General features: G+C 37.1%; 1 long non-coding RNA gene across 1 annotated transcript in view; it reads right to left on the minus strand.

The window, feature by feature from the left end:
* Positions 1-14170: 14170 nt before the first annotated feature.
* LOC145538559 (uncharacterized) overlaps positions 14171-21341 on the minus strand; it is a 53639-nt gene continuing 46468 nt past the window's right edge. Inside the window, exon 3 of the long non-coding RNA XR_014077014.1 lies at positions 14171-14452. This is a non-coding gene — a long non-coding RNA (uncharacterized LOC145538559). The remainder of the gene's footprint in view (positions 14453-21341) is intronic.

A 21341-nucleotide genomic window follows, 5' to 3' on the forward strand; every position in this document is an offset into this window, starting at 1 on the left:
CTACAAGCTGAGGAATGCCCAAGATTGTTGGCAATCAGAAAAGCTAGAAGGAAACAGGAAGAAGTACCCCACTAAAGACTTCAGAGAAAGCATAGCCCTGCCAACACCTTGATTTTAGAGTGCTGCCTACAGAACAATACGAGAATAAATTTCTGTTCTTTCAATCTGTCCAAGTTTGTGGTAGCTTGTTTCAGCAACCCTAGGAAATAAATACATGTTTTGATGAGGCTTATAAACATATTTTTCACTATTCAAGAATACTAATATTTTCAGCAGTGAAAATAAATATCTTAACTCATATTAAACTTAACCACTTTTGTCTAAAATTAATACTCCAGGAAAAGGCAGAGTTTATAAGTAATTTAGTTGGATAACATCACCGATTCAATGGACATGAACTTGGGCAAACTCCTGGAGAAGGTGATGGTCAGGGAGGCCTAGTGTGCTGCAGCCCATGGGGTCGCAAAGAGTTGGACACAACTTTGTGACTGAACACCAGCAACAACATAAATAATTTATTCAGTGAACTACTTATGATGTAGGGGACAACAAATATTTTACTCTCCTTTAGAAAGAAATAGTATTAGCATTCATCCACTAGAGAGATTTACTTCAGTGGAATGAAAATGGCTGTGATGAGAAGAAGTTAACAAAGAAAGCTATCTAGACAAGAATCTGATGGCAAACCTGGTTCAGGTCACATTTGTAAGGTTATGTTCCTCAAGTTCAACTGCAAACCTGCTAACAAAATAGAGTGATGATTCCAAGAAGGGCTCGAAATGAAATGCTGGTGTAGCTTTCCGAGAAATTGTCTCAAATATTTTCACAAAAACGTGGTGACACAAACATGAAAGCCTTGACCCCTGCAATTTATAGCTTTGGCTGTATTTCTCCTTTTCATCATCTTGTAGTTGTCCTTTAGTAGACTGTTCTGCTACAGTCTCCAAGATCACCTTTCTGTTTCCTGTGTTTTCATTATTCATGCTTTCATTTGTCTTATATCTGCTTCCAGGAAACATCCTCCTTACCTCTTCCACCTGTCGATACCATAAGGCTTTCTTCACAGCCCATCTCAGGCCTACATCATGACTATCTCAGCCTGCAGTACTCTCTCTATTTTATGATTCCTAAATTTCTATGAGTCCTATCTGAAAATAACCAGGGTGATTTTCTGACTTTTTTTCTGGTGGATTATGTATCCTTAACATGCAGTAGCACTAACTTCTTAACAAAATTTTCTCCGGTGGCTATTTGCCAGTGATGGATGCAGGAGACATAAAAATAGAGCTATTCACTTGTGTTTGAGTTACTAAGTCATGTCTGACTCTTTTGTGATCCCTGGACTGTAGCCCGCCAGGCTCCTCTGTGCATGGGATATCCCAGACAAGAATACTGTAGTGGGTTGCCATTTTCTTCTCCAGGGGAACTTCCCAACACAGGAACTGAACCTGCGTCTCCTGCACTGCAAGCAGATTCTTTACCTCTGAACCACCAGGGAAGCCCCTAGACAAGCTCAAAATCAAATAGAGAGAAACAACCATTGTTTCTTCTTCAAGTCCCACTGGCCATGTGCATACCGTGGACTCCGGAAATGCAAATTGGGAGGGATGACTTTCAGTCTGGGTGATCAAAATGCATCCTGGTAGAGTACACTTCATTCATTCATTTATTACACAAATGCTTACAGGTGCTCAGTCTGCCCCAGGCATGTTCAGCTCAGGAGGTACATGGGGAAAGGCAGCGTGGGCAAAGGCCACAGTATAATAGGGGGAGTGACTAAATGAGCATGAAAAGAATTTTACAATCAGCAACTCCTCTCATTATATTGTTTGGGAGGAATAAAAATTCTCTTTGTAGTGTTTTGTTTTGTTTTACACCAAATACTGGTAAGCAAAGGGGCAGATGACAACGTGTGAATATTGTGCTTTCTCAGACCTGTGTAACCAGAATATAGGAATTTCATGATCTCTTTCATTTATAATTTGAAGAGAGGAGGAGTAATGTAGGAATGTCTATAACAATCATTTTTCCAAGTATCTTTTTTGATAGGAGCTCTGACTGCACATTTTTAACATGGTTAATCAGATCAGAGCAAGATATTTAATTATGTACTTATTAAATATGTAATAAATGTATAACATGCAAGAAAGTTATTATCCCCAAAAGCTACTTTCCCTAAAGAGGCATGATCCACTTTCTCCCTTGGTAACTGTCAGATTGTTTTCTGTGTCTATGGGCCTCTTTCTATTTTTTTATATAAGGTCATTTATATCATTTTTATTTTAAATTCCACATATAAATTGTATACTATTTCTCTTTCTCTGACTTACTTTGCTTGTCATCCCTAGGTCCATCCATGTTGCAAGTGGCATTGTTTCACTCTTTTTTATGGCTGATTAATATTCCATTGGTTATATGTACCATATCTTCTTTATCCATTCACCTGTTGAGGACACTTAGGTTGCTTCTATGTATAGGCTATTGTAGTTGGTGCTGCAATGTATGTTTTTCAATAGAGGAACATACCCAGATGCTGTATTCTTATCAGTATCACTTCCATTTCCTCTAGCTGTCGCTGAACGTTAAGAGCTGGATGGTCATCCTTAACTGGGAATAAGAAGGTGAGAACTATTCAAAATACTCTTGCTAAGCTTTTGTGGTTGTTGTTGTTCAGTCACTAGGTCGTGTCGACTCTTTGCAACCTTGTGAACTGCAGCATATCAGGCTTCCCTGTCATTCACTATCTCCTAGAATTTGCTCCAACTCACATCCATTGTACCACTGATGCCATCCAACCATCTCATCCTCTGACACACCTTCTTCTCTTGCCTTCAGTCTTTCCCGGCATCAAGATTTTTTTCCAGTGAGTTGGCTCTTTGCATAGGTGGCCAAAGTTTTGGACCTTCAGCTTCAGAATCAGTCCTTTCAGTGAATATTCAGGGTTGATTTCCTTTAGGACTATCTGATTTGATCTCCTTGCTGTCCAAGGGACTCTCAAGAGTTTTCTCCAGTACCACAGTTCAAAACCATCAATTCTTTGGTGCGTAGCCTTCTTTATGGTCCAACTCTTTCATCCGTACATGACTACTAGAAAAACCATAGTTTTGACTAGATGGACAAAGAAATAAAACACTTTAATTCTCAATGTTTCTAATGCTGTGAATTATATTGTGGTAAGTAAATATAGTTTTCGTCTGGCATAACTGTGTACACAGCCCATTTGACTATGTGACCAGCTGGGCATAAAGAACCCCACTGGAATTTTTGTTTGAACTTTTTCAAGTCCAAGATTCACTGCACAGATTTGGTGGTTTAATCCAGAGACAAATGTGTCTGTGTACACATAAGAACCCTGAGGAGCATGTGCCTGGGCACGTTTCAACCCTCAGTGCTTTCCTGGACTATTTTTCTCTTGCTTCCCTGTATTCTTTTGCTTCAGATAAAAAATGTACTTGAGTATGTTCAATGCAGTCCTGAGTGTCCTTTCAAATATACAAAGTGGTGAGATCATTACAATAACCAAACACATGGACTACATTGCAAGAAACATTATTATGACTCTCATATATATCTCTTTCTTAAATGTTTATTTTTTGGCAGAGTCAGGTGTTAGTTGCAGTACATAGAATCTTCACTGCAGTGTGCAGGCTCTTCATTGCTGCATGTGGAATTTTAGTCCTCCCCACCACCAGGGATCGAATATGCATCCCCAGCATTGGAAGGCAGATTCTTAACCACCAAGAAATCCCATGACTTCAATATTTAGAATGTGACTTGAGATAGCTTTCTTAAAGTAAACTTCTTCAGATGTAATTATGCATATGCTTGTTGCCACATATTCAACAATATGAAAGTACAACTACTGAAAAGAAGCACAATAAAAAGAAAAAAAGAGAAAGCTCTCATCTCTCCATAAAAACACTTCTTACGCTAATATTGCTCACTAAATCTGTTGAATTAGAATACAACAAAATTTCCTGATGTAATATCTTTCTCTTTCAGACATACCTTGTGCTGGAAAAATATATGACTGGAATGGCTCCAATCATATAATTTCAGAATACACTCCAAAGTATTTTAAAATGCATTGAAGCCTAATAGATTCAGTAAGTATTTATGGAATACCTATTATTAAGGAACAAGGTCATATTCTGCCTTTCTCATCAAATATCACCATAAAAAGATGCTTTGTATTTAATGCAGCTACCAGAGAATAGGAGTGTGAATAAAATGCTTACTGTCTTTTTAAGAAGGGACTCCAGTAAGAGACAGAGATGTGTAGAGGCTTGAAATTTAGCCCTTATCTGATGTCACAGCAGAGAATTGGGATTAAGGACCATTGTTCACCTTGATCTGCATCACCTTGGGCAACTCAGTGATTCCCTCTGTTATTCAGGGGTCTCACTCAGAATATGCATGGACTGCAAATCTCTAAACTCTTCTTCCTTCTGAGTCTGAAATACTATTCAGTCCCTCCCTTACTTGGCTCAACAAAGCTTCCCTGCTCTTCACCAACTCTCTTGACTTCTTAGATGTGGATCGTCCTTTGTCATCAGAGCTCTAATGAAGTATATTAGTTAGTGAAAGTTTTAAGAAAAGATGATAACAAGTATTTTAGTCAGCAATTCTTGGATTTTATGTTCTCAAAGGATGATTTATAAAGTAATCCAGTAAACTGGGACCTTCTCTTCCATTGCCATCCATTTGCAATTAGCTTTAATAGAAATCAGTTGCTTTTCAGGTGGAAGAATGGGCCATTGTTTTATTCTTATTGTGCATTCAGTTTTGAAGACTTTGCATCTCCTCCAAGATAGGACTTGAAGGGTTGTGCTTGAATTCACAGAATGAATGAGAACTATTATCAGTTTCTTAGAAATAATCAACTGAGAAGATACACACATTCAGACTACAGTGATTACACATTTTTTAAATTTTAAAAATGCTTTCCACATAAAATTAAGTTGAATTGAAGTATATTACAATTCACTTTTGTTTAGATTTTTAAATTGAAGATCCTTTCAAAGAGACAATTTTCAAGGATACAATATTAAAATATATAAGCACTTTATAATAATTAAACATTTGAAAACTGTTTAGTAGTAGATGCTATTTCATTGTCGGAGAAGGCAATGGCACCCCACTCCAGTACTCTTGCCTGGAAAATCCCATGGACGGAGGAGCCTGGTAGGTCACAGTCCATGGGGTTGCTAAGAGTCGGACACGACTTAGCGACTTCACTTTCACTTTTCCCTTTCATGCACTGGAGAAGGAAATGGCAACCCACTTCAGTATTCTTGCCTGGAGAATCCCAGGGACGGCAGAGCCTGGTGGGCTGCCGTCTATGGGGTCGCACAGAGTCGGACACGACTGAAGCGACTTAGCAGCAGCAGCAGCAGCAGCAGCTATTTCATTGAAAGCATTTAGGATCATTAGAGTTGCATTCAAAGTCTTCCAAATCAATCACTGAATTAAATAGAAAACATAATACAAAATCAATAATTTGTAGGGTTTGTTTAGAGATTCTCTAAAGTTATAACCCTATTTTCTATTATCTGTCAGGGTATACTTGTAGGCATTGTTCTTTGTGTTCACAGTAACCTGTGAAGGTTTTGTGAAATTGATTCAAATCTCAAGTCCATTCCAGACAAGTTTAAGCTGATTGTCACCACCATTGCACAGTGATTTAGTTGTGAATAGGTGTGTAGCTTAAATAGGTTTAATCAGAGTAATGACTTGGAGTGTGTTTACTGTTTGAGTGAAACAATGCTTTTCTCCTTGTTTGGTTCAGTGTATGGCTAGGGGGACCTGCTATGACCCTTCTCTGCCAGGAGAGACATCTGGAAACAGAAACAAGAATGCAGAGAACAGACACAAGAGAGAGTGCTGAGAGATGGAGCAGGAGATACTCAGCGTCTGAAATTTGAGGAAGTCCTTGACTGTAGATTTGCACTAGTTTATAATTTCTATTTTTTAACCACTTTTGTACATTATCAATTTGATAAGTTTTTGACAGCTAAACTGAAATATCAACCAATTTTTAGAATATTGTTCTTAATGGCCAAAATGGATTGTTAGTTTAGAAACCATTAATTTAAGAATTTTGAGTAACCAGCCATTTCAAAATTGTATATGTAGACTTCGAAACAGTAACTAATGTGTGTGAAGAAGCATCTGCTTTCTTTTTTCATTCCAAAACTGATTTCGTACTCCCCTTTTAAAAAAATCTTTTATGTTGTACCATTGGCTGTCAACTAAATGCTCAAAAAAAGATACTTCAAAGAAACATTCAAGTGTAGCTTCATCTTTATTTTGATATCATAATATATATACATGAAATCCGTTAGAACAAAGACTTTGACTTTTCTATATTTGCATTTCTGGTGTCCAGTAAAATTCATATTGTAGGTGCTAAATGAATAAATAAAGGAAGGACAAAATGCCTAAATATTCATTGCTTTGTTTTTGTAAAAAGACAATACAGTACAGTGGTTAAAAACGTGGGCTTTATGGTTAGGTAGACTTGAATTCAAGTCTGGTTGTGCCAATTTCTATGTGAGTCATTTAAAGATATTACATGTATTTAATCTCTATAAGGAGAATAGCTATAGGTCCTTCCTTAGAAAGCCCTTCTGACACTTCATACTGATTCTCTGTATTTCCTCTGGACAAATGCTTTTGGGGCTTAAGAGCAACATGGCATAATATTTTCCTTAAGTTAGCCAATCAGAGATCACATTTTCAGGTTAGAATATGTCTAAAAAATAAAGACCAAACAAAAGTAATAAAAATCTGTAAGTATCAAGAGCTTTGCCACCATAAATTTTAAAATCTACCAAAGGAATTGGCATTTTGTGGTTACTTGGTCTTCTTTATATTTAAATCAGTAAAAAGATGAGATGAAATCAATGATGTTATATAACCAAGAATGTAGTGAAGCTCGGAAATATTAAAGCAATTAATCTACTTTCAGGACAAAATTAACCTGTTTCCTAAATATATGAATCTTATGTAATACAAATTTTATATAATCTGTCATATAACTGAATCCATAAGTGACCTTGAAGGTTGCTGAACTAGCATTTAATTCTGGCAGAGCTATTATCAGGAAAATCTCTCAGATCATAAAACTGGTTTTACAAGTTTATAAACTCTATGCCTACCAAGTACAAGGATAAGGGTGGTAGAAAAAATAGATTCTGAACAATGCATAATTCTTTATTTTTCCTTTTCTAATAGTCTAAAGACATTCATTGAGCACACAACAAAAATCATTTTCACATTTCCTGGTGATCGAGTTCTGTTCAGTGTAGCCAGTGTGAGATATCCATCTACCCCAGTCACATAATTTCTTAATATGAATCACCCTTCCTGGTATGTCTATAAAGTTAACATTTCCCACTATTTCCCCCCCAAAAGATACATGGTTAAATTTTAAAACAGGTATAGAAAAGTAGATTTTCTTTTGAAAAATCAGCATTTACTTTTGTACACCGATGTTCTGATATTTCAGCTGGTCTCATCCTCACGTCACATTCTACTACCTTTCATATTTCACATGGATACCAGAGCTTTCGTCCTGAACCACAGATCTGATGCCCCTGTTCTGATGCTCAGACACCTCCCTAGTTCACTCCCTTCCTGGCTAAGGTCTGGCCTTACTTATCAATGATGTCTCATAATGTCTAGTCTTAACACCTCGCATCTTCCTCATCCCTCCCTTCCCTGATATTCTGCCTATTACCAAGAGTCTACTTTCTACCTTCCTCTTCCAAGATCAAATTTCTGCTATGGTCTTGGGTAAGTGGAAACTTCTTTCCCATCAGAGTCTTTATTCACTTGTATTGTGGGTGTTTTTATTGCTCACTCTCAGCACTCCCTTGGGTATCTTTTCATTTTACTTTGCAACCAGGAAATCCAGGACTATTGCTTCCTCAGACTAGGGTGGCTATAGCACTTAACAACCCCATTCTTCAATTCCTCTTCAAAAGCACCACCAACATAAAGATGAACGATGGTAACGTATGTCATTGATGGCGTGGGGTTGGGTATATAGGAGAAATTATGATGCAACAAACAAAGCTTGAAACTGAATATAAACATGATAAATTCAATATTTCACACAGGGAAAAATGATCAAGAGCTTTCCACGGTGTACCCTATTGCCAGCTTTGCTCTTCAGCTGAGAGTCGCTGACTTCCTGCCTCTGAGAGTCAAACTGTCACAGTCCACCTCGTCATTCATCTTTAGGAAATCTCAAACTTCTTACACAGATGTTGGTCTTGACCTGGAATATGCCTCTTTCCTCCTACCATGATAGTTTACTGAACACATTAATTCTCTAGCTGCGTCCTTCTGCAGTCTGAACTTTGTGCTCTAAAACTATCGCAGAGCTATCCTTGCCCAGAACATCCTAAGTATAACAGGGAAGTTCAGGAGGGCTCTGACACTCTGTTCCAGGTCCCCCTTGAGTTCTTTATTACAGTGGATGAGCCCTTTCATTCTTCCCATAGCATTCTAGTTTCCTGTGGGTCATTCTGGAAAGAATATGCACACATACACACACAGACACATACACACACAGAGCCATGCACACTGCACACATACAAGCATATACCTTATAACCTTATATACACCTAGACATGCACATTACACATGTATACTTAGACACGCAGATTACACACATGCCAATGCACACATCACTCACATTCATTCTTTTAGCAAATTCTTACTGAACCAGGTATGATGGGGTCTTCCCATGTGTGTTAGTGGTAAAGAACTCATCTGCCAATGCAGGAGACATAAGAGATGCAGGTTTGATCCCTGGGTCATGAAGATCCCCTGGAGAAGGGAATGGCAACCCATTCCAGTATTCTTGCCTGGAGAATCCAATGGACAGAGTATCTTGGTGGGCTACAATCCATGTGGTCACAAAGAATCAGACATGACTGAAGCAACTGAGAACACATGCAGATATGACGAATACGGTAACAAGCAAAAAGTGCTCATTTTCCTAATGGAGCTTAGGGTCAAGTGAGGTAGACAGCAGATTATCAAGAAATAAAATCTCTGATGACTCTTTGTGAACATTACAATAAAGGCCTACAGCTCAGAAAATGTTCAATAGGGGCACTTGCCAGGGCGAGCATGAAAAAACTGTAGAACTGATTCTGCAAGGGTGAGAAGAGCTGAATAGTGAAAGGGGGAGGAAAGGGGTGTTTCAGGAAGAAGGAACAGCCCATGCAAAGACCTAGTGACATGAGGACGCATTTCTTAAGCTCTGAGAATTGGTTCTGAAGGAAAGATCACAAGACAAACCAAGACTCCATTCCCTACAATAAAAAGGTAATACAAAATATATATACCAAGGATGATTAGATAAGAAAATCACATTCACATATAAAATCCTGTCTATTTTTTATCTTGAATTTACTAGACTTGAAAAACTGCCATTTTTGTTCCATTTGAAAAACTCTCATTCAATGTTTAAGTAACTCTGGCCTGCAAGGGCCAGAGTTATCACTCTGCTGTTTTTTTTGATCACATGAACTTTATTGCTTTTGGCTTTCTGGCAGACACATAACAGATTGATGGCATGCTTTAGCTTTAACCTTCTCAAATTCTGAAAAAGAGCACTTCCTAAAATATATGTGTTGATAGCCGATGAACTGAAATGTCACTTCCAGACTCACTTCAATGAACAACCTTTAGAAACAAGTAAATGAACAAGTGAAATTGCTCTGTGTTTTACGGCTTCCAAAGGTTCTCTCTTTTATCCAATATGATTTCTGCATGGGTCCATCAGAAAAAGTGTTAGACATTCACAATATTTTTTTCCTCTTAACAAACAAGTTGCTGGTGTTATATTATTTTTAAACTATAAATGTAGTAATTCTTCTAAAAAAAGATTGTAAAAATGATGAATGCTCAAGATAAATAATTTTAATAAAAGAGATTTCGTGGGTTTGAAAGGAGTTGGCCAAAAAGTTTGTTTGGTTTTTCTACACTATTGTATGGAAAAATCCAAATGAAATTTTGGGCTAACACAATAGAACTTTGATTTGGGAGACACTGAGGTTTCATAGCCCTAGAACTTGCTAATCAATTAGATGTGAATATGGGGGAAGAGAGAAGAGCTGTTTTTTTTCTTTTCTTTTATAATTTTCCCAAACCGAAATCTAGCATCTGGTTAAAAGAATCAGACTTGGTTCCTGGTTGTCTTGATTCCTGGTTATGTACTTGATTCATAAATCTAAGAATGATTGTAAATGTCAATCAGTCACTTGGTCCAGCTCTCCCCACCCACCCCAGAGTCCCCTTTACCCACTTGACCTTGTGGGGTTGCACCAGGCTGAAGGAAACCCCCTGCTCCCTACATGCCATCTTGGCAACTGTCCAGAGTCCCTTCCTCTGACCTTGACCTCCAGCTTCATATTACTTATCTAGACCCTTGATCCTTATACATACTTCATCTTCTAAATACACAGTCTTCACTTCCTGCCTGGACCATCTCCCTTTCTGCTCTTCTTCAGAGTCTACAAGTCTCTAAATCTACTTTCCTTCCTACTTTATTGGATCTTTTGTCTCAAAAATTGTTCATTCCAGGGAGATGATTTCAGTTCACCTACTCTGACCTGGCATCTTGTCCATTTCCTTGGTTTCTGAAGACATCCCAGAACTTGATGGTAGCTTCATCCTCTAAAGGTGTTGTTTTTTTCTCTCTAAGGCACATTCTCTCTGGCTTGTACCCTCTTTTGTTTACTTGGGTCTCTCAGAACTCATAGGCTCAACCCACTTTCCTATCTGGCACACTTGGCTGGCCCATTGATAAGCAGTCTGGCACCTGCTCCACTTCTCAGAAGAGCTGCACTAAATGAAACCAGAACACACACCTATTAATTTTTTTCTGCCATTAAGCCTGACAAGAGTATACAGGTATCTGGTAACACACTATATTGACAAGTACTACGTGATGCCTTGTACAAGTTTAAAAGACTACTCTTACCAAGTGCCTTCCTTATCAGCTTTGAAGAGCAGGTTCCCGCAGGTGTCCAGGGTCCCCTTGTTGTCAGAATGGACAGGTCAGGCTGAGGTGTTCTAGTGATTTCCAGGAGCCCAGCCCAAGTGGAGTTGTTACACCAGCTGCTGTCTGAGCCACGGAGATGGGAGATAACAGAGGCAGTGTCAGAGGCAGGTGCTGCAGATCAAAATTCAGTTAGACTGTCCTGCTGAGACATCCCATAAAGGAGGTTAGGGTGAAATAAGGGGCAATTGAAGGGCTTCCCAGGTAGCTTAGCGGTCAAGAATCTGCCTGCAATGATGGAAACACGGGAGATGTGGGTTCAATCCCTGGGTTGGAAATATCTCCTGGAGGAGGGAATGTCAATTCACTCCTATATTCTTGCCTGGAGAATCCCATGGACAGAGGAATTTGGTGAGCTACAGTCAACAGAGTTGCAAAGAGTCGGACATGACTGAAGTGACTGAACATGCACACATGCCTGCATGCAAGGAGCAAAGGAAGAAAAATAAAGCAAATCACAAGCAAGCAAGAAGGCTCATAGCTGAGGCTGGGAAACCAAATCCTGAGACAAATTCTCTGAGTTACAGAAATAAATGTTTAGAATTTCTGAGACTGAGGCATTTCTGGGGAATTTGTGATAGGAAGGGAACAGTACAAGAATCCAACAGACCCTCCCCAAGTCCCATCTACATAATAGGAAACTGTGAGGTTTTCATAGTGACTTAAGTGCCAGAGTGGAGATGACCACATTGCCTCTCCCATCCCCAACTGGACCCATAGGGTCCATCCCCTATGGACTGCCCTAGGACTGTGCAGCAATCCCCTTTGGTTTTAGTTAGTTCATTTGTTTTTAAGATTGTTTTTGATGTGGGCCATTTTTAAAGTCTTTTATTGAATTTGTTACAGTATTGCATCTGTTTTACGTTTTGGTTTTTTGGCTGCAAGGCATGTAAAATCTTAGCTTCCCGAACAAGAATTGAAACCTCACCCCCTGTACTAGAAGGCAGAGTCTTAACCACTGGACCTCCAGGGAAGTCCCTCTCCTTCTGTTTTATTGTTTTTCCTTAATATCCCCAACTTCCAGCCTAATCACTTCGATTTTAACCATTTTTTAAACTGTAAATTCTTCCAACTCACCTTCCACACACATACATACTTCCTTAGTACTTAAAGTTGCATGTATGCTTTAGTGTGTAAAATATTGCATTTTGCTACTAATTTTATTATTTTATACCTTTTCATTGACAATATGGTTTTTCATCTTATTCATGCTACTGTATTATTTCTGATTGCTTTATAGTATTACAGAACATTCATGAATCACATTTAAAAGTTCAAGTCCCTTCTTGATGTTGATGCTCTAATTCTTTTCTGTCACTGATGACACAAGTCAATGTCATGGATTTTTTTTTTTTCAGAGGGGGAAATAATACTTATTTTATTATTAATATTCTTTTTTTTTTTTTGCCATACATTGACATGAATCCACCATGGGTGTACATGTTTTCCCCTTCCAGAATCCCCCTTTCACCTCCCTCCCCATCCCGTCCCTCCGAGTCATCCCGGTGCACCAGCCCCGAGTACCCTGTATCATGCATTGAACCTGGACTGGCGATTCGTTTCACATATGACAAGTTACATGCTTCCATGCCATTCTCCCATATCATCCCACCCTCGCCCTCTCCCATAGAGTCTATAATACTGTTCTATTTATCTGTGTCTCTTTTGATGTCTTGCATACAGGGTTATCTTTACCAATTGACTAAATACCATATATATGTGTTAGTATACTGTAATGGTGTTTTTCTTTCTGGCTTACTTCAGTCTGTATAATAGGCTCCAGTTTCATCCACCTCAATATGAGAGGGTATTAATATTCTTTTAAATTTTTGGCCATATCACATGAAATGTGGGGTCTTAGTTCTCTGACCAGGGATCAAACCTGTGCCCTCTGCATTAAAAGGCAAAGTCTTAACCACTGGGCTGCCACTGAAGACCTAAATTATGGAATTGCTGAAGAACATTTTAATATGAAGAAGACATATTTTTAACCAAGTTAGGAATAAAGAATAATGTAAATAATCTAGTCATTTTGAATCTATTGCAATGGATTTTACAAGTAGAATTGAGCTATTCTGACAATGTATTGTCTCTTTCATAGTAAACACTCACTTCTTTTTGTCACTCACTGAGTTTTTTGTAATCATATTAACTTATATTTCGCTGTGCTAGGTCTTTGTTGCTATGCAGGCTTTTCTCTAGTTGTGGTGAGCAGGTGCTTTGGTTTCTCATCTCAGTGGCTTCTCTTGTTGTGGAACATGGGCTCTGGTGCATGTGGGCTTCAGTAGCTGCAGCTCCCAGGCTCTAGAGCACAGGCTCAGTAGTTGTGGCACACAGGCTTAGTTGCTTTGCAGCATATGGGATCTTCCTGGACCAGGAATTGAATCCATGTCTCCTGCATTGGCAGGCAGATTCTTTGCCAATGAGCCACCAGGGAAGCTCTCATTGAGTGTTAAAGTGGCTTGATTTACATACATAAGATCCTAAATCAAGATTCAAAATTCATCTCACTTTTATCCATGAGACATTATAATGTGATCAATAATGCTCTAGTGACTCAAGAATACGAATGATTTTTTCTTGTTAAAATATATGTTAAACTTGTTAAAATATATGTTAACTAAATTTTAGGAATTGGGAACATAAGTGGTTTTGTTTTGAGCCTTAGAGGATACCTAATTCATATAGGTTAATATGGTTAATTTGGTTAATATGGTTCATTTGGTTAATAATAAATCATTTTGGATAAAGGAAGTTATTTACTTCTAGAGGACTCATTAAAGTCTAAGAGCCTCAAGTCTTCAATTTAGGTGTTGCAAGGAACCTAGACTTCAGTGTAATTGGTGATCTCTCAGTACCTCTCAATTTTAGAAATGGAATATCCTCATCAGTGATAGAACATAAATGATAAAGCAAACAAAAGATGCTCAAACTCACACATTGTGTATGCTGGGAACACAATGGGAATGGAGATTATGATGTTGCATGGCAGAAAATCTCATGCTTCATCTTACAGAGGTAGCTACGCCTCACTCTTAACCCACTGTCACCAAGCTTGGCAAATCTTTTTTTTTAAGTTAACAATCTAGATTTTTATGAATATTGTCTTTATTTTTAAATGCAGGCAGAGAATTTATTGTAAAGAACAACAAAACAGAATATGAAATGGAGTCAGTCTCTAGGATACCAGTTGTCAGGCTCTGGAGTGATTTACACCTAAGAATGTTTCCTTCCTTGGTGATTGGAGATGCTGGACCATGGTGAAGATGGATCTGTTCCTGTGAGGACCCCAGCACTGGCCAGCATCTACAGTCCCTGTAGATGACACCAGGTGATCTCAGCTACTTCTGCATCCTGAGGATATTCCATTTTCTATAAAAAAGTTAACAAATGAATTTTTTCTTCTAAAACATATTTTATAATATATTGGCTTACAAAAACATAAAGTCTGCTTATTTTGCTGACTTTATTCTGCCAACTTTATCTTGCCAATTCCCCAATTTATGTCAGGAAAATGCAGCTCTATGAAAATTAACATATCTAAATTCAGACCCTTGATTCCTCTGAATCCTGTTTCAACCCCTACTCCCAGATGTTAAAATCATCAACAGTGTTGCTCAAGCAGAAATTTTTGTGATATATTTGGCTTATTCTCTTCCCAAAATTATTCATTCCATCAGTTAATTCTGTCCCAGTATCAGTTTCTATTACTGTGTAACAAAAAACCCTCAAATTTTAGCAGCCTATAATAATTAACATTTATTAGCTCACTGTTCTGTGGGTCAGAATTTGGTCTAGCTACAACTATGTGGTTCTTCTCTTGGTCTCACTTAATTCACTCAAGTAGCATCATTAACTGGTGAGTTGGCTGGTGGCTGGTGGGTCTGGAGGCCTTAGTTGGTACTACTTACAGCTGCTACACATGATCTAATCCTCTGTTAAGCCGGCCTAGGTTTCTTCGCATTGTGTTCTAAGGGCAGAAAGAGAAGACAAACCCCATTTTGCAGACACCTTTCAAGTCTTTGCTTGCATCACATTTGCTAACATCCTACTGGTCAAAACATATCAGTTAACCAAGTCCAGAGTCAGTGTGAGAAAGGACCATACAAGAGTGTAGAGAGAGATGAGACACGTTTCAATGGAGACTACTGCTGTGACAATTTTTCCCAAATTCTAAAACAGATCCCAAATCCTTCTGCGTCTTCCCCCGACCCCCGGCTCACTTAGGATCCAAGACACTCTCATGTCTCACTTTGCAGTTAAGACAGAGGGGCTTCCCTGGTGGTCCAGTGACTAAGACTCTGAGCTCCCAATGCAGGGTGCCTGCATTGGGAGGCACCAGATCTTGCATGCTACAACTAAGAAAAAGTTATGATAGACTCTTAATTTGTCTCTCTAGTTTTCCTTTTGTATCCCCATAAAGTATTCTAAGAACAATAAGTAGATTATTTAAAATGTAATATTTTTCTACTTACTCTTTAGCTCCTTTATCCACTAGTCTACATATGTATGAAGACAGGGGTGTGACTTTTTTTTTTCTCATTATTCTTCCTCTCATGTTTAATATTAATACACAGGAGAAACTCAAGAAATCTCTCTACACTGATCAGTCAAAATCGTTCTTCAGGATCTGTGTTCAAGAATGTCACTCTACACCTAAGCTCCAGTGTATATTCTAGTCATTTATTTCTGATGTCATATGTTTGGCAAATGCAGAACCAGATTTTTCTAAAATATGGTATGATCCTTGATTCTAATTTCCACTTTCCCAATTTTCAGAAGCAGAGATTCTGATATATGTAACAACCTAAATTAATCTCAAAAACAATATACCAAGAAAAAAATAATGACAAAATCTATACACAGAATGATTCTATTTCCATGGGAGAAGGAGTGAGTTGGAAAGGGGAAAGAGGACTATTGTGTGGTGATGAACATGTTCTGTATCTTGGTTGTAAAACCGGTTAACAAGTGCATACATTTGTCAAAATTCATCAATAAATACACTTAAAATGTATGATTCTCATAGTTATATAAATTATAATTCAATAAATTTGATTTTACTACTCCTCAACAAAAAATTACCAGGTAATGTTAAACTCAAACACATATTTAGAAATTTTATACACAATATTGAGATGTAAAACTTTAAAAGCATTTGATATTGAACTTTGGCTTTTTTTCTTCAGGCAAATTTAATTATATTCTCAGCCAACTGATACACTTTGCTTTTATCTAGAAGTACAAAGTAAAAGAAGAAAAGAGTAGTTACACAATTATTGGCACTGCTATCATGAAGTGATAAAATGATTGACTAGAATTCACTTAGATTGTTTGTTGCTTAGGAAGCATATAGTTTGCCATGAAGACTGGCTTATGTTTTGACTGCAGCATAGACATAAACTTGGATGAGATCCTGAGTCAGGAAGAAAATGAGATTACAGGAAAATGTGACCCAAGGGAATCCATTTTATTCTAAAATGAATCCATTTCAAATATTCTTTAAAAACAATAAGCAAATAATTCTCATTTCATTAATGAAACCAAATGGGCTCAAATGCATATATGCTAAATATTAAAGGTCTTAATTTTGTAATAATTCAGTACTTTTAAAAAGATAAATGCACATGAAGAAGAGTATCTATACAAATTATTATTTGTACTGAGTCTAACTGACACCTAAAAGTTTAATTCAAACAACTACGTTTTTAAAATCCTAATTTTTAAAAATGGGCAAAGAATTTGAATGACATTTCTCCAAAAATATACAAATGACCAAAAACTCAAAAAGATGTTCAATATTATTAGTTATCTGGGAAGTGAAAAACAGAACCACAATAAGAAGTACACTAGAAGGCTGATATAAAAAAAAGACAGGCAATAACAAGTGTTGGAATAGATGTGGAGAAATTGGAAGCTGGTTGGGTCATAAAATAGTATAGCCATTTTGGAAAAGAGTCTGACAGTTTCTCCAAATGCTACACACAGAATTACTATATGACTTAGCGATTTTATACCTAGGCATACGCCCAAGAGAAATGAAAACATATCTATACAAAAGCTTGTATATCAATGTTTATAGCAGTATTACCCATATAGCTAAAAATGAAAACATAAATTGATTAATGAATAAATAAAATCTTATATATTCATGCTGGAGAAGGTAATGGCAACCCACTCCAGTATTCTTGCCTGGGAAATCTCATGAGCAGAGAAGCCTGGAGGGCTACAGTCCATGGGGGTCCCAAGAGTTAGACACAACTTAATGGCTAAACCACCACCACCCGCAATATCCATACAGAGGAATATTATTCAACAATTAAAAGGAATGAAATACTGATACATGCAACGATGTAGATGGACCTTGAACACATTAAGCTGAGTGAAAGAAAACTAGACACAGAAGGCCTTCTAGCATATGATTCCATTTATATGAAGTTTCCAGAAAAGATAAACCTACAGAGACAGAAAGTAGATTAGTCTCTGCCAGAGGCTAGGTGGTAGTAGAGGTGGGGCATGGAGAATGACTGCTGATGGAAACAGGGATTTTGAGGGGGAGTAGTGGTGAAAAATTCTAACATGAGACAGTGGTTATGATTGTACTGCTCTGTTACACTAAAAAAAAAACTAAATTTGTACATTTTTATTGGAGTATGATTGCTTTACAATATTGTGTTAGTTTCTACCGTACAACAATGCAACAATGTGAATCAGCTATATGTATACACATTATCCCCTTCCTCCTGAGCCTCCCTCCCATCGCCCCATTCCATCCAACTAGGTCATCACAGAGCACTGAGCTGAGCTCCCTGTGCTATACACTGGCTTCCCACTAGCTGAATTTGCACTTTAAATGGAAGAATTTTATGATATGTGAATTATATCTAAGTAAAGCTGTTAAAAATTAATTCCTAGATAATGAGATAAAACCAGGTGTATTAGTATTCACATGCTGATTTTTTGATCCTGATTTTTTTCTAATAAAGAGGCAGAATGATTTTGGACACAGCTATTCCAAAACTCCTCTAATATTTGTTGTTTATCATTTCCATTAAAGGAGGAAAATCTTAAAAGACTGAGTGTTGTGAAATCTAAAACAAGAGGAGTCATCGTAAAATCTCCTCTGATTATGATGATTACAAAATCATAGAATTTTAAACCTTAAATTTATCCTTAAGAGGATTTTGTCAAAATGATATGCTCCTGAAGATATTTTAATTAGTTACACACAGAAAAAGACACACACTTCTTAGTGCATTTTGACAATGCAAGCACTAGGCTACCTCCAGTCAACCATTCTGAATCCTGACAGGTGTAGAAACAGTCTTTTTCTACATTTGTGAAAATTCACCTTGACTGTCAAATAACTATCAATTATTGATTTTACCTGCCTGAAACTTGAAATTATTTGAGTTTGCAAACTGAGTCTATCTGATTCCTTTATTAGTCAGATAGAGAAGATTAGCCAGTGTGTTTGAGACTTATCTAAAATGACATAGCTAAAAACAAAACTCCAGTCTCTGGATTTCATTTTCCTTTGTCTTTCCCCTAAATTTTGTCATCATAATTTGTAATTTCAGAGCTATAATGTGTTCCTAATAATACTCTGTTTTAGAGTGCTCTGCCTTTTATAATTTTGGGGGATAGTGGTTCAACATTGATGGTGATCCATGCAACAAAGCCACATTTTCACTGACACCAGAAATTGTTGAAGCAGCAAGTACCATCTTTCCACTCAAGAAAAACAGCTATCACATCCAAACAATTCTCTCATCAGAAAATGCTTTCCCCAAGAGGTGTGAGAATCTTATTTCTCAGCTCCCATATTCTCTCATGTATTTTATCTTATTCATAGGAGTTTAAAACAAACAAACAAAAATCCTCTCAGAAATAACAATCTACTTCTCTATTTCAGTCTATCACATTATTTAGCGCGTTCTATACTGAATAAGGCGGCTTTTCTGGTGGCTCAGACAGTAAAGAATCTGCCTGCAATGCAGAAGACCTGAGTTCTATTCCTGGGTCAGGAAGATCCCTTGGAGAAAGGAATGGCAACCCAATCCATTATTCTTGCCTGGAGAATTCCACGGACAGAGGAGCCTGGCAGACCACAGTCCATGGAGTTGCAAAGAGTCAGATACAAATGAACAACTAACACTTTCACTTTCATACTGAGTAAGTAGATTGAACAACCTTGCTAACAGTTGACTATATGATTGAAGCAATTAAAAGCTGTATGCCATAGAAAAGGTCTCCCACCCTGAAGGGACAATGAGATACCCAGGTCCTTAAAGCTGTGTTGGATCCCCACAGTTCTCTAATTAAACAATCATTCTCCATGTGGACCCTGGAGTAGGAAATAGCAACCCACTCCAGTATTCTTGCTTAGAAAATTCTATGGACAGGGGAGCCTGGCAGGCTACAGTCCATGGGGTCACAAAGAGTTGGATATGGCTAAGCACACATCCATCCTCCATGTGGACAAGCTATCCTTCTGTTGGCATGAGTTTTGTCATCCCCCTTGACACATGTGTCCTACAACAAATGCTCCCTGAAGAAGCAAGACTGACTTTACTCCTTACAATTTAAAGAACCCACCCAACTGAGGGTTACATGTGTAGAATACCATGTAAATTATCAGTGGAATATTAATTAAATACTGAATTTGGAGTATGAATATAGAGATATTTGAGTGCAAAACTGAATACAAGTTGATATAAATAAAAAATTAATGAACTAACTTTGGTTCAAAATTTTTCTTACTGGAAGGAAGACAAACAATAATTTATCAAATATCATTTACATGCCAAGTGAAGTGAAGTGAAGCGAAAGTCACTCAGTTGTGTCCAACTCTTTGCAACCCCCTGGACTGTAGCCTGCCAGGCTCCTCTGTCCATGGAATTCTCCTGGCCAGAACACTGGAGTGGGTAGCCTTTCCCTTACCCAGGGGATCTTCCCAACCCAGGGATCGAATCCAGGTCTCCCACATTGCAGGCTGATTCTTTACCCTCTGGGCCAGCAAGGAAGCCCACTTACATGCCAAGTAGCCTTCAAATAATGTTCTAGCTAATCTTCACATGAAATATATGAGCTAAATGCTATTCATTGTGCACTACAAATGAAGAAATAGAGGCTCTAGAAGTTTTAATAATTGCTAAAGATCATATAACTAGTGAGATATATAATCACTTTGTAAAATAAGTTTGACGGATTTTATCATATTTAATGTCAAATTATACATCTAGATTTCCTCAAACTTAGCAAAATATACAGAAGTTTTGGAGTTGAGGCAATTCCACAGTGACTTATTGACATTATAAGAAATTATTCAAATTATTGGAGAGTTTAAAAGATTGTAAAGGGAAAGGAAATTGGGAAAGTGTGTTGTTGTTGTTTTTGTTGTTTTTTTCCGTTGAAATAAAGTAGCTTTCCTGTCCTCAGAGCTGGGGTTCAAAAGTAAATGAATTGTCTATCTGCTTCTCAGAGAAGGATGAAAACCTTCCAAAATTTAAAACAAAAGATTAGAAAATCTGTTTTTATAATATGCTGGATTCCATATTTTTGTTCCTGTCATTTTGATGTATTAATATTTTGACTCCACTACTTTTGCATTTATCAAAAAAATACAAAAATTTAATCAAAATCATATCAAAATTGAGATATTTTATTTCATTAAAAATTTACACTTAATTAATATTATCTCCCTTAAACATATTTCCACTGTAGAAAGAAATCATTCTAATTTCTGTACTATAAAATGTTCATTGAAAGTATTTTCAGTGGTTCCAATTCCTTAGTGAATTACTATTATAGAAAAAAATGTTAATTTAATGATCAAAGTTTACTAGATCTCTCTTATGACAATGTGCATTTTGTTTTGTGTGTAGCTATTAACTCAACTACATGCAATTATTTAAGATTTGAAGCATTTAAACATTCACAAAACTTTTAATTATTTATCACTATTTTATCAAATTAAAATCTTACCATGTAAATTTTACCTGTTATCAGTATTATTGTGTGCTGATTATTTCTATCAAATGTAATTTTTTGTATTATGTTATGGTTGTTTTTAAGATTTCTGAGCTAAATAAGTAATTGTTCAATCATATATTTTTACTTATAAATAATTTAACACTGTCAGTATGGGTTTGTTGATTAGTAATATTTAGTAGGAAATGGATATAAGTTTTAGATACAATTATCATCACATTTTCAAAATAGGCATTTCAGATTTTTTAAAAATAGATATCAGGGGACT

This window comes from Giraffa tippelskirchi, chromosome 1 (genome assembly GCF_054371585.1).
Source record: "Giraffa tippelskirchi isolate mGirTip1 chromosome 1, T2T-mGirTip1v1.2.pri, whole genome shotgun sequence".
In the NCBI taxonomy this organism is placed as follows: Eukaryota; Metazoa; Chordata; class Mammalia; order Artiodactyla; family Giraffidae; genus Giraffa; species Giraffa tippelskirchi.